Source organism: Nansenia antarctica (genome assembly GCF_963989245.1).
Source record: "Nansenia antarctica genome assembly, chromosome: 8".
NCBI lineage: Eukaryota > Metazoa > Chordata > Actinopteri > Argentiniformes > Microstomatidae > Nansenia > Nansenia antarctica.
Window position 1 is genome coordinate 13,816,833 of NC_137678.1, and position 12,121 is coordinate 13,828,953.

Consider the following 12,121-nt stretch of genomic DNA (forward strand, 5'->3'; position numbering starts at 1 on the left):
GGTATACCTAAAAATTCATGGATCCCTTAATCCATGGTGGTCTCTCTTTCTCACAGTGTATGTAGTTGTACAAATACATTACACAATAATCATGGTCTGTTCTGTGCTCCTCAGTCAGCCCCTCTAAGAATGATGGTCTATCTACAGTGCCAAGTACATCTTTGTGGAGAATCTTCACAGAAGGTACACGCGTGTGCATTGTTTCCAGCACTGCTGTTTGTGAGACAGGTCTTTGGGTCCATTACAGTTTCTTTGAAGGACATGAGAATGTTGTGTTCTCTGCAGTGGGAAGATGCCAGAGGTGGACTATGCTGTTCTTAGTGAGTGGTTTGAGTGGATCACACATAACATTGCCATTCCTGTGGATCTCATTGGTAAGCTGTCCACAAACGTCCTTGTAGGACCTGACCAAGTACTATTTGCATAGTTACAAATACTCTGCTACACTCTTAGAAAAAAAGGTTCCTTTTGGTTCCATGTAGAACCCTCTGTTGGAAAAGTTTCTTCAAAAGGTTCTCCCACAGGAACAGCCACAGAACACTCTTTTTTCTAAGTTAGATAGAAAGCAACAAAAAAAGCAAGTTGACAGATTCTTAGATGTATCTTTCTGAAACGTATTGAACCTCATCAAAGATAGTTGTCATCATTATGCCTTATTGATACTGTACACTTCTATTGTCTTAGTTTATGATTGTGGACCTTCATATACAGTAGGGCTTAATTTCTTCCCCGTTGTAGTTTACCTCCAGACATCTCCTAAGACCTGCTATGAGAGGTTGAAGCAGAGATGCAGAGATGCAGAGAGGAGGAGAAGATTATTCCATTGGTAAGAGTTGAAGAATAATACATAATCACCACTAATGTTGTGGTTAGTTGGCTTCACCCCAACGTTTTGTGTCCATCATCTGCCTTTGTCTACCATCCTTCTAGCCCCTGTATAGGAATATTTAGAGGTGACCCATCAGCTGTACGAAGACTGGCTGATCAACCAGACATCTTTTAAAGTTCCTGCCCCAGTACTTGTGAGTGATCAATCACTACCAAATAATGCCGCTTATCGTTTATGATATCCTGATGTCTCTTATTATAACCACTAATTGGTCATGCCAAAGAATCCTTGTTCTTCATCACTAGTTAAAGGTAGAACAGTTTTCGTGATGGCAGTTTCAGAGCAAATATGAAGTATCTAATGATGAATACTTGGTCTTATTTTCTTTTTATGCATCCAGGTCATTTCAGCAGACGACGACCTACAAAAAATGCTTCACCAGTATGAGGAGAACAGAGAGAAGATTTTAGCAGCAAGCAATGTGTGAACCAACATTTACATAGTGTCCAAACAAGACCCAGAATGAAGAACCAGAGTTTCTTCTAACTTCTAATCTCAAATTCAATTTGATCTGTCACACACATCTGTAGACACACTGGTTAGATAATCTGAAGTTTTTAGCACTGTATTTGCTGTTACATGTTATATATGCAGGAACAGATTAATGAAGTACAAACTTGAATGATATTTCTTTCAAGGTTGCTGACCAAAGGAGCAATGTATTAAGTGTTATCATTTACTTATTTTGTTGACAGAATAGCAGTCTGGAATTGTACTACAAGAACAGGACCAAGAGTCATTGTGTGAACCTATTATAATGCAGGTTTATTTATTCATTTTCCTAATTTTGGACTAGAAACAAACTATTCAATAGAATGCTATTGTTTTAGTAAATGTCTAAAAACAAAACAGTAACAATATACAATGTAATTGTGTATTTTTTTCCTAGCACCAGGGGAGCCCCCCCTCCCAAATTTCGTTGTTTGGTACCTGTACTATATCAATGACAATAAAGACCATTCATTCATTCATTCTATATACATTTAATGAATTATTATTATTATTATTACATCAAGGACCTCCTGGACCTGTCATCCACCTCAAGGCCCAGGCTCAGGTCCGACGCCCAACTCAGCCTGAGGGTCCCCCGCACCAACCTCAAGAGGAAGGGTGACCGTGCCTTTGCGGTGATAGCACCGACCCTGTGGAACGCGCTCCCTTCCGCCATCAAGTCTGCCCACACTCTGGACTCCTTTAGAGCCAAGTTAAAAACCCACCTCTTCGTCAATGATGTTCCCTAAGTCTACTCCCTATTTGTTGTAAATTGTATCCCTTGAGATGTTCGTTTAAGTAGTCTGTGTCTGTTTGCTTTCTGTGTTCCTTGTCCTTGTCCTTGTCTTTATCTGTTCCTTTACCCAGGCTGCGCCCCGGGCCGATGTAAAAGTTGGATGGGGGGCGCATTATAAATAAAAATTAACATTAACATTAACATTATGTCCCATGTCTTTCTACTATGCTCACAGGCAATGGGAGAAGACAATGAACCTCCAAGCATTAAAGGTGCAGCTTTCTAAAAGCTTCCTAATGGTTGTAATAGTTAAACAGTAGCTGTCAGGGAATGAGATGCCTTGGAGGTAATATTTCATGTTCATGACTTTTCATGTATTGTGTCTATTTTAAATAGCTTTCATTGACACAATAGTAATAGGGATACATTTTTGGCTATATTATTCTGGTAGCTTCAAGTCACCTGAATAAGGGGGCATAATGACATGATCATAAGATTAGATTCAACTGTATTGTCATTGCAGAGTACAGGACAATGAAATGCAGTTCAAAGTGCATGTCCTTATAAACAAACCAAACATAAAATAGACACATAAAGGCCAGTGTCCTTCCCTACAGCAGATTTTAGAAAACACTTTGTTTGGACCAATAAAGCACTCTTCATGTACCGTTCTTCATCATGTGATCTCATTCCTTGATGGTTACCGATTTATCATGGCCATTAGCACTAGTTTAAAGATACAATCTACATAGTGGACCATTAACTTTACAATAAGTAAAGTTATTTCTCCATGACATGACATAATCATAATAATGGTTCAAATACATCTCCGGTCCGTTCCACTTATCGTTCCCCCCAGAACACTTCCGTTGTGAGAACACTTCCGTTGTCAGAACACTTCCGTTGTGAGAACACTTCCGTTGTGAGAACACTTCCGTTGTCAGAACACTTCCGTTGTGTTGTGAAGTGAATAGGCTAGGTGCACGATCTCCCTACTTCCTGAAAGGCAGCTGGTATGAACATATCCTGTCTCACTCTATTGGTTTAATTGATTAATCAGCTGTGCACTGTGTGTTCCAACAGTTTACCGCACAGCTGATTAATCAATTAAACCAATAGAGTGAGACAGGATATGTTCATACTAGTTGCCTTTCAGGAAGTAGGGAGATCGTGCACCTAGCCTATTGCAGCGTTTTCTTGTTGCATGTGTTGTCGGGGGTTGTATGTGTTTTTGACTTTGTATCGTTTCTGTATTTGCAGCGCGTTTGCTGTTAATGTATTTGTTTTGGCTTTCTGCAGCACGTTTCCGTTGAGCCAAGATGGCGAGTCCCAATCTGGGCACGAAAGACATCGAGCCTCTGATCCAGCTGGAGGACCAGGGAGGCTGAGCCTAGGGTCTAAAATGAGACCCAACAACCCCACCAAGACGGTGTCTTTTCAGATCCCCAGGAAGAACAAGGAACAGAGAGGTACGTGCGTCTCGATCTGGGGTCTAAAAACGAGACGCTAGCTAGCTAAGCTGTTAAAGATCAGCGGCTAAAGATGTGTGATTATTTCAATTTGACTCAAACAACGTACTACACGTTTCCTGAGTAGCAACCTACAAGATACTCGTGCTGGTTGTCAATGACAACGCTAACAAACTGCTGTATGTCTTTAACTAATTTAATGCTGACAGTAAAGTTGTCCAAATTGTCAACATTTCAGAGTGCCACAGGTGACTTTATTCACCAAAAATGCATAAATTATGATGCTTCATTTTGTAGCCAATCAAGGTATTATAATCTTTTTAGGCAAATACCACATAAAACACTTTAAAGTGGTGCATAAAACACTCTAGGTTGGGAGTGTTCTGGAATTCGTTGGCAGTTATTATGGATACAGACACTGAAATTGACCAACACAGCTCACCTGTCCCTCTGACCAACACAGCTCACCTGTCCCTCTGACCAACACAGCTCACCTGTCCCTCTGACCAACACAGCTCACCTGTCCCTCTGACCAACACAGCTCACCTGTCCCTCTGACCAACACAGCTCACCTGTCCCTCTGACCAACACAGCTCACCTGTCCCTCTGACCAACACAGCTCACCTGTCCCTCTGACCAACACAGCTCACCTGTCCCTCTGACCAACACAGCTCCCCTGTCCCTCTGACCAACACAGCTCCCCTGTCCCTCTGACCAACACAGCTTCCCTGTCCCTCTGACCAACACAGCTCCCCTGTCCCTCTGACCAACACAGCTCACCTGTTCCTCTGACCAACACAGCTCACCTGTCCCTCTGACCAACACAGCTCACCTGTCCCTCTGACCAACACAGCTCCCCTGTCCCTCTGACCAACACAGCTCCCCTGTCCCTCTGACCAACACAGCTCACCTGTCCCTCTGACCAACACAGCTCACCTGTCCCTCTGACCAACACAGCTCCCCTGTCCCTCTGACCAACACAGCTCACCTGTCCCTCTGACCAACACAGCTCACCTGTCCCTCTGACCAACACAGCTCCCCTGTCCCTCTGACCAACACAGCTCACCTGTCCCTCTGACCAACACATCTCACCTGTCTCTCTGACCAACACAGCTCACCTGTCCCTCTGACCAACACAGCTCACCTGTCCCTCTGACCAACACAGCTCCCCTGTCCCTCTGACCAACACAGCTCACCTGTCCCTCTGACCAACACAGCTCACCTGTCCCTCTGACCAACACAGCTCCCCTGTCTAAAATGAGACACAACAATCCCAAGCCGGTGCCTTTTCAGATCCCTAGGAAAAACAAAGAACAGAGAGGTGCGTCTTGATCTGTGTCTAAAATGATATGCTAGCTAGCTAGCTACCCAGCTAGCTATTGGCTTGTTGATGTTTTTAGTGTTTCTGCTCAGATGATGCTTAGCTATGCATGTGTATGTTTGCTGTTCACTGAGGAGTTTGGTTGACCCAGTTATTATCGTATCCAGGGTCGCTAAGCCAGAGACAAAGTCTTGGATTTACTTGCGATCGTATCTAGCGAAGTTAAACACAGACTCAGACTGGAGGAAAGGATCACATGGGAGGATCCTCCACCTCTGGTGAAAATGGTCATTTGAGTTGTGAAGATGTCTTGTGGTGTAACTTCCTGTGACTGTTTTGTGAAGAGGCATCAGCTAACTAATTAGTTGATTTGTTTCCCCTCATGTTTCCACTGGCATACTTTGAAGACAGACAACAACCAGTCTTTAGTTTGGGCACACCTTCTATTTCACCTATGACACCAATGTTGTTGTTGTTGTTGTTGTTGTTGTTGTTGATTAGACATAACTAGCTAGTGCCCTTTCATCGTCTCCTTTGTTGGCTAAATCAAGTATGCATATTGAATAAGGTTCCCACTCCACTCCTAAACCCCTACACCCTAGGGAAGTCTAGTGGCAGTCCCCATTGTACCTTGTACAGGTGCAATGCTGGTCAGTATATTTCCCCCCAGTAAGTGTCTCCTCACAAACCAGACTCAGACTTTCACTTTCAGTCTGATTCTGCCAACTCTATAAAGGTATATTGACTCAGTTGGACTGTGTTCTCCACAACTGAAGTGGATTTCATAACTTATGGTTTTGGTAGCAAAGTGCGGCACCAAATCACACTGATGCAGCTCAGTGTGAAGATGTGGTGTAACTGAAACCACACAGACGCATGCAAGCTGGTTTTAGATTTGTGTTGTGTAACTGCAGGTCTGTGATAGACTTGTCAGTTGTCACAGCCATAGCAATATATGCGATTTTCCCGGCATATAGTTAGAGATCTTTTGTGGGTTACGCAGATTATTTAGATTAACTGTTTATTTTTTTATGTGTAAATGACTAAAGATGTGTGATTATTTCAACAACGTACTACACGTTTCCTGAGTGGCAACCTACAAGATACTCATGCTGGTTGTCAATGACAACCCTAACACACTGCTGTAGGCTATGTCTTTCACATAAAAATAATAATATAAAAAAATAATCATTTAATGCTGACCTTTAGTGCTGAAAAAAATGCTGAAAAAATAAATAAAAAATAATCCTTTAATGCTGAAGTTGTCCAAATTGTCAACATTTCAGAGTGCCACAGGTGACTTTATTCACCAAAAATGCATAAATTATGATGCTTCATTTTGTAGCCAATCAAGGTATTATTATTTCTTACCACATACTTTAAAGTGGTGCATAAAGCACTCTAGGTTGTGAGTGTTCTGGAATTCTTTGGCAGTTAGAGAGTTAATTGATGTTAATTATTATTAATTAATTATTATGGATACAGACACTGAAATTGACAGACACAGCTCACCTGTCCCTCTGTCCCTCTGACCAACACAGCTCACCTGTCCCCCTGACCAACACAGCTCACCTGTCCCTCTGACCAACACAGCTCACCTGTCCCTCTGTCCCTCTGACCAACACAGCTCACCTGTCCCTCTGACCAACACATCTCACCTGTCCCTCTGTCCCCCTGACCAACACAGCTCACCTGTCCCTCTGACCAACACAGCTCCCCTGTCCCTCTGTCCCTCTGTCCCTCTGACCAACGTCCATCTGACCAACACAGCTCACCTGTCCCTCTGTCCCCCTGACCAACACAGCTCCCCCGTCCTTCTGTCCCCCTGACCAACACAGCTCACCTGTCCCTCTGACCAACACAGCTCACCTGTCCCTCTGACCAACACAGCTCCCCTGTCCCTCTGTCCCTCTGACCAACACAGCTCCCCTGTCCCTCTGTCCTCCTGACCAACACAGCTCACCTGTCCCTCTGTCCCTCTGACCAACACAGCTCCCCTGTCCCTCTGTCCCTCTGACCAACACATCTCACCTGTCCCTCTGTCCCCCTGACCAACACAGCTCACCTGTCCCTCTTGTCCGTCTGTCCCCAGCGTTGTTCCAGTCCGTGTCGTCAGAGTCCAGAGAGTTTGAGGACATCCTGACCATCCTGTCCTCCAACTACCGGGACGCCGCCTCGGACGGGACCTTCGTCTACACCACGCCTCGCCTGGTCCACAGCGAGCCGCTGGAGAAAGACGTAAGAGGCCTCCGCATCTCTGACTGGAGATGCTGCTTCACTGAGCATCTGGAGCAATTGATTGAGCCTTTCTTCCTGTATCGGTTAGGGATGTGTGTGGTTGTTGTTGACAATAAAGGTATTGACATTTAATTGACAGTTTGTCGAGAAACGGAAGGAAATGAAACAGGATGGGAGGACCGAGAAGGAGCTGGAGGAGGCGCACTGTTTCCTGCTTTGTGACACTGCCAAAGTGAGTGGGACAGTTTATGACTGGAGTATGCAGTGAAATACTGTTAAATACGGTTAGATACTGTCCAGTGTTTCCTCCAGGATTTTTCACATTAGTGGCGGAGCGGTCCTCTTCATAAAACGCGCACTGGCGCTCAAAACAAAGACGTAATTTCAGCAAAAACTAGAGGGTGGCAACAATTATAATTTCTTAAATAGCGGTTAAGTCATTAAAGCCGAGCAGGTGATTTTATATAGAAGGTGATCAAATACCAAGATATCCTACAGCTGCAGCGGAACATGCGGAACGCGCATTACACACACACACACACACACACACACACACACACACACACACACACACACAGAAAGATCAATACGAAGTAGGCCAGTGGTGTAGTCTAGGTGATACGCAGGACTACGCCATATACCCACTAGGAAAGGCTAAGGATTTCCATACACCCACTTAAACATGTGTGAGAATACGTAACGGCGTTTTGTGACAGAACTTTCACTTTCATTCATAAAATTCACCCCGTCTGTGTTACGAAGCACTTGAATTTTGGACCATTGGACTGACTATAGCGTCATATACCATCAACGGCGGGAGATGCGACAGAAATATGACAAAATGCAGCATTATCATGCACAGATCAGCCTTATAACATGTAATGTTATATATATATAACGTTAGACAGGGAGCGCAGATGTATTTTTATGAACGATATGAGGCTGGGAGGGAAAAATCACAGTATACCCACTAGAAAAAACTAGACTACACCACTTAGGGTTGGGTATCGTTTGGGTTTTATCCGGTACCGGTACCTAACCGATACTTTAAAAACGGTACCGGTACCGAAACGCTACTTAATTCGGTACTTTAGATTTTTTTTAAATGACATATATACTGTATATATATATATATATATATATATATATATAATAATAATAACACGGTCGACAACATTAAACAGCTTTTCACTTTTTTATTGCTGAGGCACAATATATATCACTCAAATTAAAATAAATGAAAATAAAACTCCTGCTGACTGAGGCACAATATACATATATATAATATTACAGTTAAATATACACTCAAATAAAAATAAATAAAAATAAAACTCCTACCTCAGCAATTCTTTTGCAAAAAGATCAGCATATTTGCCTTCTCTGGCAAAATACGACACCTCTCTTGACTAATTGCATGACCTGCACATGAGAAAACCCTCTCAGATGGTGTGGATGAGGCTTGTACGCACATGTATTTATCTGAAAGCTTAGACAGTATGGGGAGGCTGTCCCGCTTACCCCACCACCAGGCTACAGGGTCTTGACCTGATGGGATTGAAGACAAACTTGTGTACAGTTAAATTTCTTTCTGGACCACTTCAGTGATGGGGAGGGCACTATTACTGGTCCCTGTTTCCTGAAGAAGCTCTAGGTCCTCATCCTCAAACAGCTCCTCTAGGGCTGACTTTTTGGCACGCTTCTTGTGTTTAGACAAACATACTTAAAAAATTGCATTCGTTCATTTGAGGTATTCCATGATTATTTATGAACTTACATGTTCCTCTGCCTTGTCCTCATCTGAATCTTCTTCCCCTGGCCCTGTGCCCGCCATTGGAAGCTGTAGGCACAATTTTGCACATAAATAGCAATACTTCATCATAGAAACGGTATTATAGGACACATAGTAAACAAGGATGAGGATAAAATACCTGTTCTGTTGCACTGGCACTGGCAACTGCTGCTTTCTTCAACCTCTCCCAGGCATCTATTTAAATCTGCCTTTGAAGCGAGGGTCCATCGAAGTGGCCTCCTGGAGAAAGTTCTGAATATCTGGATTCTGTAAATGAACATGACAAACTGTTTAGTGTCTAACAGTGAAATTATGTGGTTTGCCCTCTTGTAAGCATAGGCTATGCTTGGAAATGGAAAATACCTGGTATCGCTTTTTCAGATCTCCCCAGACCGCCTCTTTCACAGCACGGGTGAACTGAGTGTCGTCTCCTTCAATCACCCTGAAATGCTTCTCCAGCTTGTTCAGGATGGGGAGAATTTCGCCACATGTGGGGGACCTCTCACTGGATACGCAGAGGGTTGAGCAGCAACTTCATGACGTTCACAAACTCCTCTGCTTTCTGGAAGTCATTGTCTGTGAGCCTTTCCAGCCTGGGTGAAAAAAGAAGATAAAATAAAGAATAAGAAATATCAACAAAGTTGTTTAACAACTGATCTTTTCAAGGTCCACTTCTCCATACTCCATCACACAGGTATAATGTGCAGTGAAATGTTATTGCTAGCTCATAAAGTGTGCTTAAGTAAAATACACCCATCTTGTCCATCACCTGTCTTTCTCCATTGGCTTTCTGAGTCGCTGGTCCAGTGAAGCTGCCTGGATGGCTGGGTACTGCTCCAGAAACCGCTCTACCATCAGGAACAGGGAGTTCCACCGTGTTCTGACATCCAGAATCATGTTGTGTTCTGGCAGGTCTGAAACACATTTTGAATTACAATCTACATTGCTGAAGATGTTTGAAACAAACATAACCTTTTGAGATTTATAGGCGCTACTTACTCAGAAGTCGCTGCTTCTCCCGCAGGACATGTTTGGACAGGGTGGACCGCTTCAGCCACACCACAACTGTGCGCAGTCTGGCACACCACCGTGTAACTGCACTGATGGAGTAAACCTTCTGGGCTGCAAGGTTTTGGGTATGGGCGAAGCACCCCACTTTTAATAAGGGCAGATTTTTCAATGCAACATCCATGTTGCTGGCATTGTCTACTGTGGCGGCTACAGCTTTTTTGTTGAACTTAAATTCATCCAGAATGCCATGTATTTCTTCTGCCACCACCAGGCCTGTCTGTGACTCATACACAGCTTTGGTGTTAAGCACCTTCTGCTTAATGTGGCCATGAATCGAGTAGTGCACAGTAACCGTTAAATAGTGGTCCTGTGCCACACTCGTCCACCCATCACAGGTAATAGCAACCACATTTATGTGTGCTAATTCCTTAATGAGGTTTTCTTTTTCTATGGAGTACCATGCAGGAATAAGGGTATTGGACAGAGCATCCCTGGATGGCGGTTTGTAGCGAGGATTGAGGGCGGTGGTCATCTCTCTGTAAACATATTTGAGGATATTTATTATTAGTCATTTTGACTTTAGTTTTGTTTTGACATAATTGTCTAATGGCACAGATTTATAAACATAAAGTAAACAAATATTGTTTTCACGTCACTTTACCTGAAACAGGGAGATTCCACAGTGGAAAAGGAATGCAGTCCCTTGACCACAAACCTGGTAACAGCCCTGTGAATTTCCTCCACCTTGTCATTGGTCAAAGTTCCCTTCTTTGCCAAGGTGAATGGGGTCTCTGAGGCTGTAGCTGGAGAGCCAACAATATAAACATAGGTTAAATAATGTTACTGTAGCTAAATATTTGCTGCTGCCTGTCTTGGATAGGACCCTCTTGAATGCTGTACCACATAACGACACCTGGGGTCGCTTGGGTGCGGATCAGACGGTCTGCCTGCCTGACCTCCACACACCCCTCACCCTACTCCCCCAGTCCAGCTAACACCATCCATCCTGGGCCTACCTACCTGCATGTTTAATCTCTCAATCCCCCCCCCCTTTCCTGGTTAAATAAAACAAAACAAGAAATCATTTAATAGAGGGCGAATGTCAGGTCATTTGGTCAGTTGATTTGAAAATTGATTTCACAGAAAAAGAATGGGACAAAATATGTGAGAACATTAAGAGAGTATCGAGAGACATTAAAATGAGATTGATCCAGTTCAAGGTTCTTAACCGGTTCTACTGGACCCCCTCCAGGATGTTCAGGCTGAAGCTCAAGGACAATGCTGATTGCTGGAAATGTTGCAGGCCGGAAGGGACCCTGGTTCACTTACTTTGGGAATGTCCTATGGTTCAAAATGACTGGCGAAAGATCCACGAATGGGTGCAAAAACATTACCCAGGACAACTTTGAGTTTTGTCCGAGACTGTATGTTCTCAGTGATCCACAAATGACGTCTCTATGTGGAGCTGCAGAATTTATTCAGACCAGTATAATGGTTGGAAAACAAATCATTATGAGACACTGGAGGAACGCAGGGGAGCCGTCTTTCCAGGAATGGCTTATGGAGTTGGCAAAGGTGGCAGCATACGAACAAATGTCCTTCAGGACTATGGACAGAAATGAACAATACACAGAAAAATGGGGAGGCTACTTGAGATATATTGCTAGTCGGTTGTAAGACTTAAGTTGACAAATTGGATGAGTGATGAATGTAATCTAGGGGTGCTTTTTTATTTATTTTTATTTTTATTTTATATTTTGTTTTTTTCTCTGTATTATTTCTGTTTGATGACAGCAAGACTTATTCTGTGATATTGATACCATTTTATACAAAAGTTGTATAAGTCAAGAAATGTGTTAATTGAAAAATTCAATAAAATACTGATTACAAAAATAGAGGGCGAATGTCCACTGTCCCCCTCTTTAAATAAATAAACGGAAACATTACTAACCTGAGGAAATGCTGCTGTCATCATCATCCTCAATGGGAATGGCGGTCTCCCCCTCCCCCTCTCCGGAGGTGCTTGCTGCTGCTGAGGTGCTTGCCGCCGAAGGGCGGGTGAACTTGCGCAAGCTGTCAAACACGGTGCAGCCTTCTACCCTTAAATGTATCCCGTGCGTTGCCAGGTGTTTCATCAAGTTCGATGTGTTCGGTGACCTCGTAGCTAGGCTAGCTA

At 43.4% G+C, this 12,121-nt stretch overlaps 1 pseudogene across 1 annotated transcript; it reads left to right on the top strand.

Moving 5' to 3' along the window:
- The first annotated feature begins 139 nt into the window (after positions 1-139).
- Positions 140-1,316, top strand: LOC308163891 (thymidine kinase 2, mitochondrial-like; annotated as a pseudogene). The gene is made up of 5 exons: positions 140-183; positions 286-374; positions 739-826; positions 942-1,022; positions 1,230-1,316. The product of its transcript is annotated as a thymidine kinase 2, mitochondrial-like (transcript).
- The last annotated feature ends 10,805 nt before the right edge of the window (positions 1,317-12,121 follow it).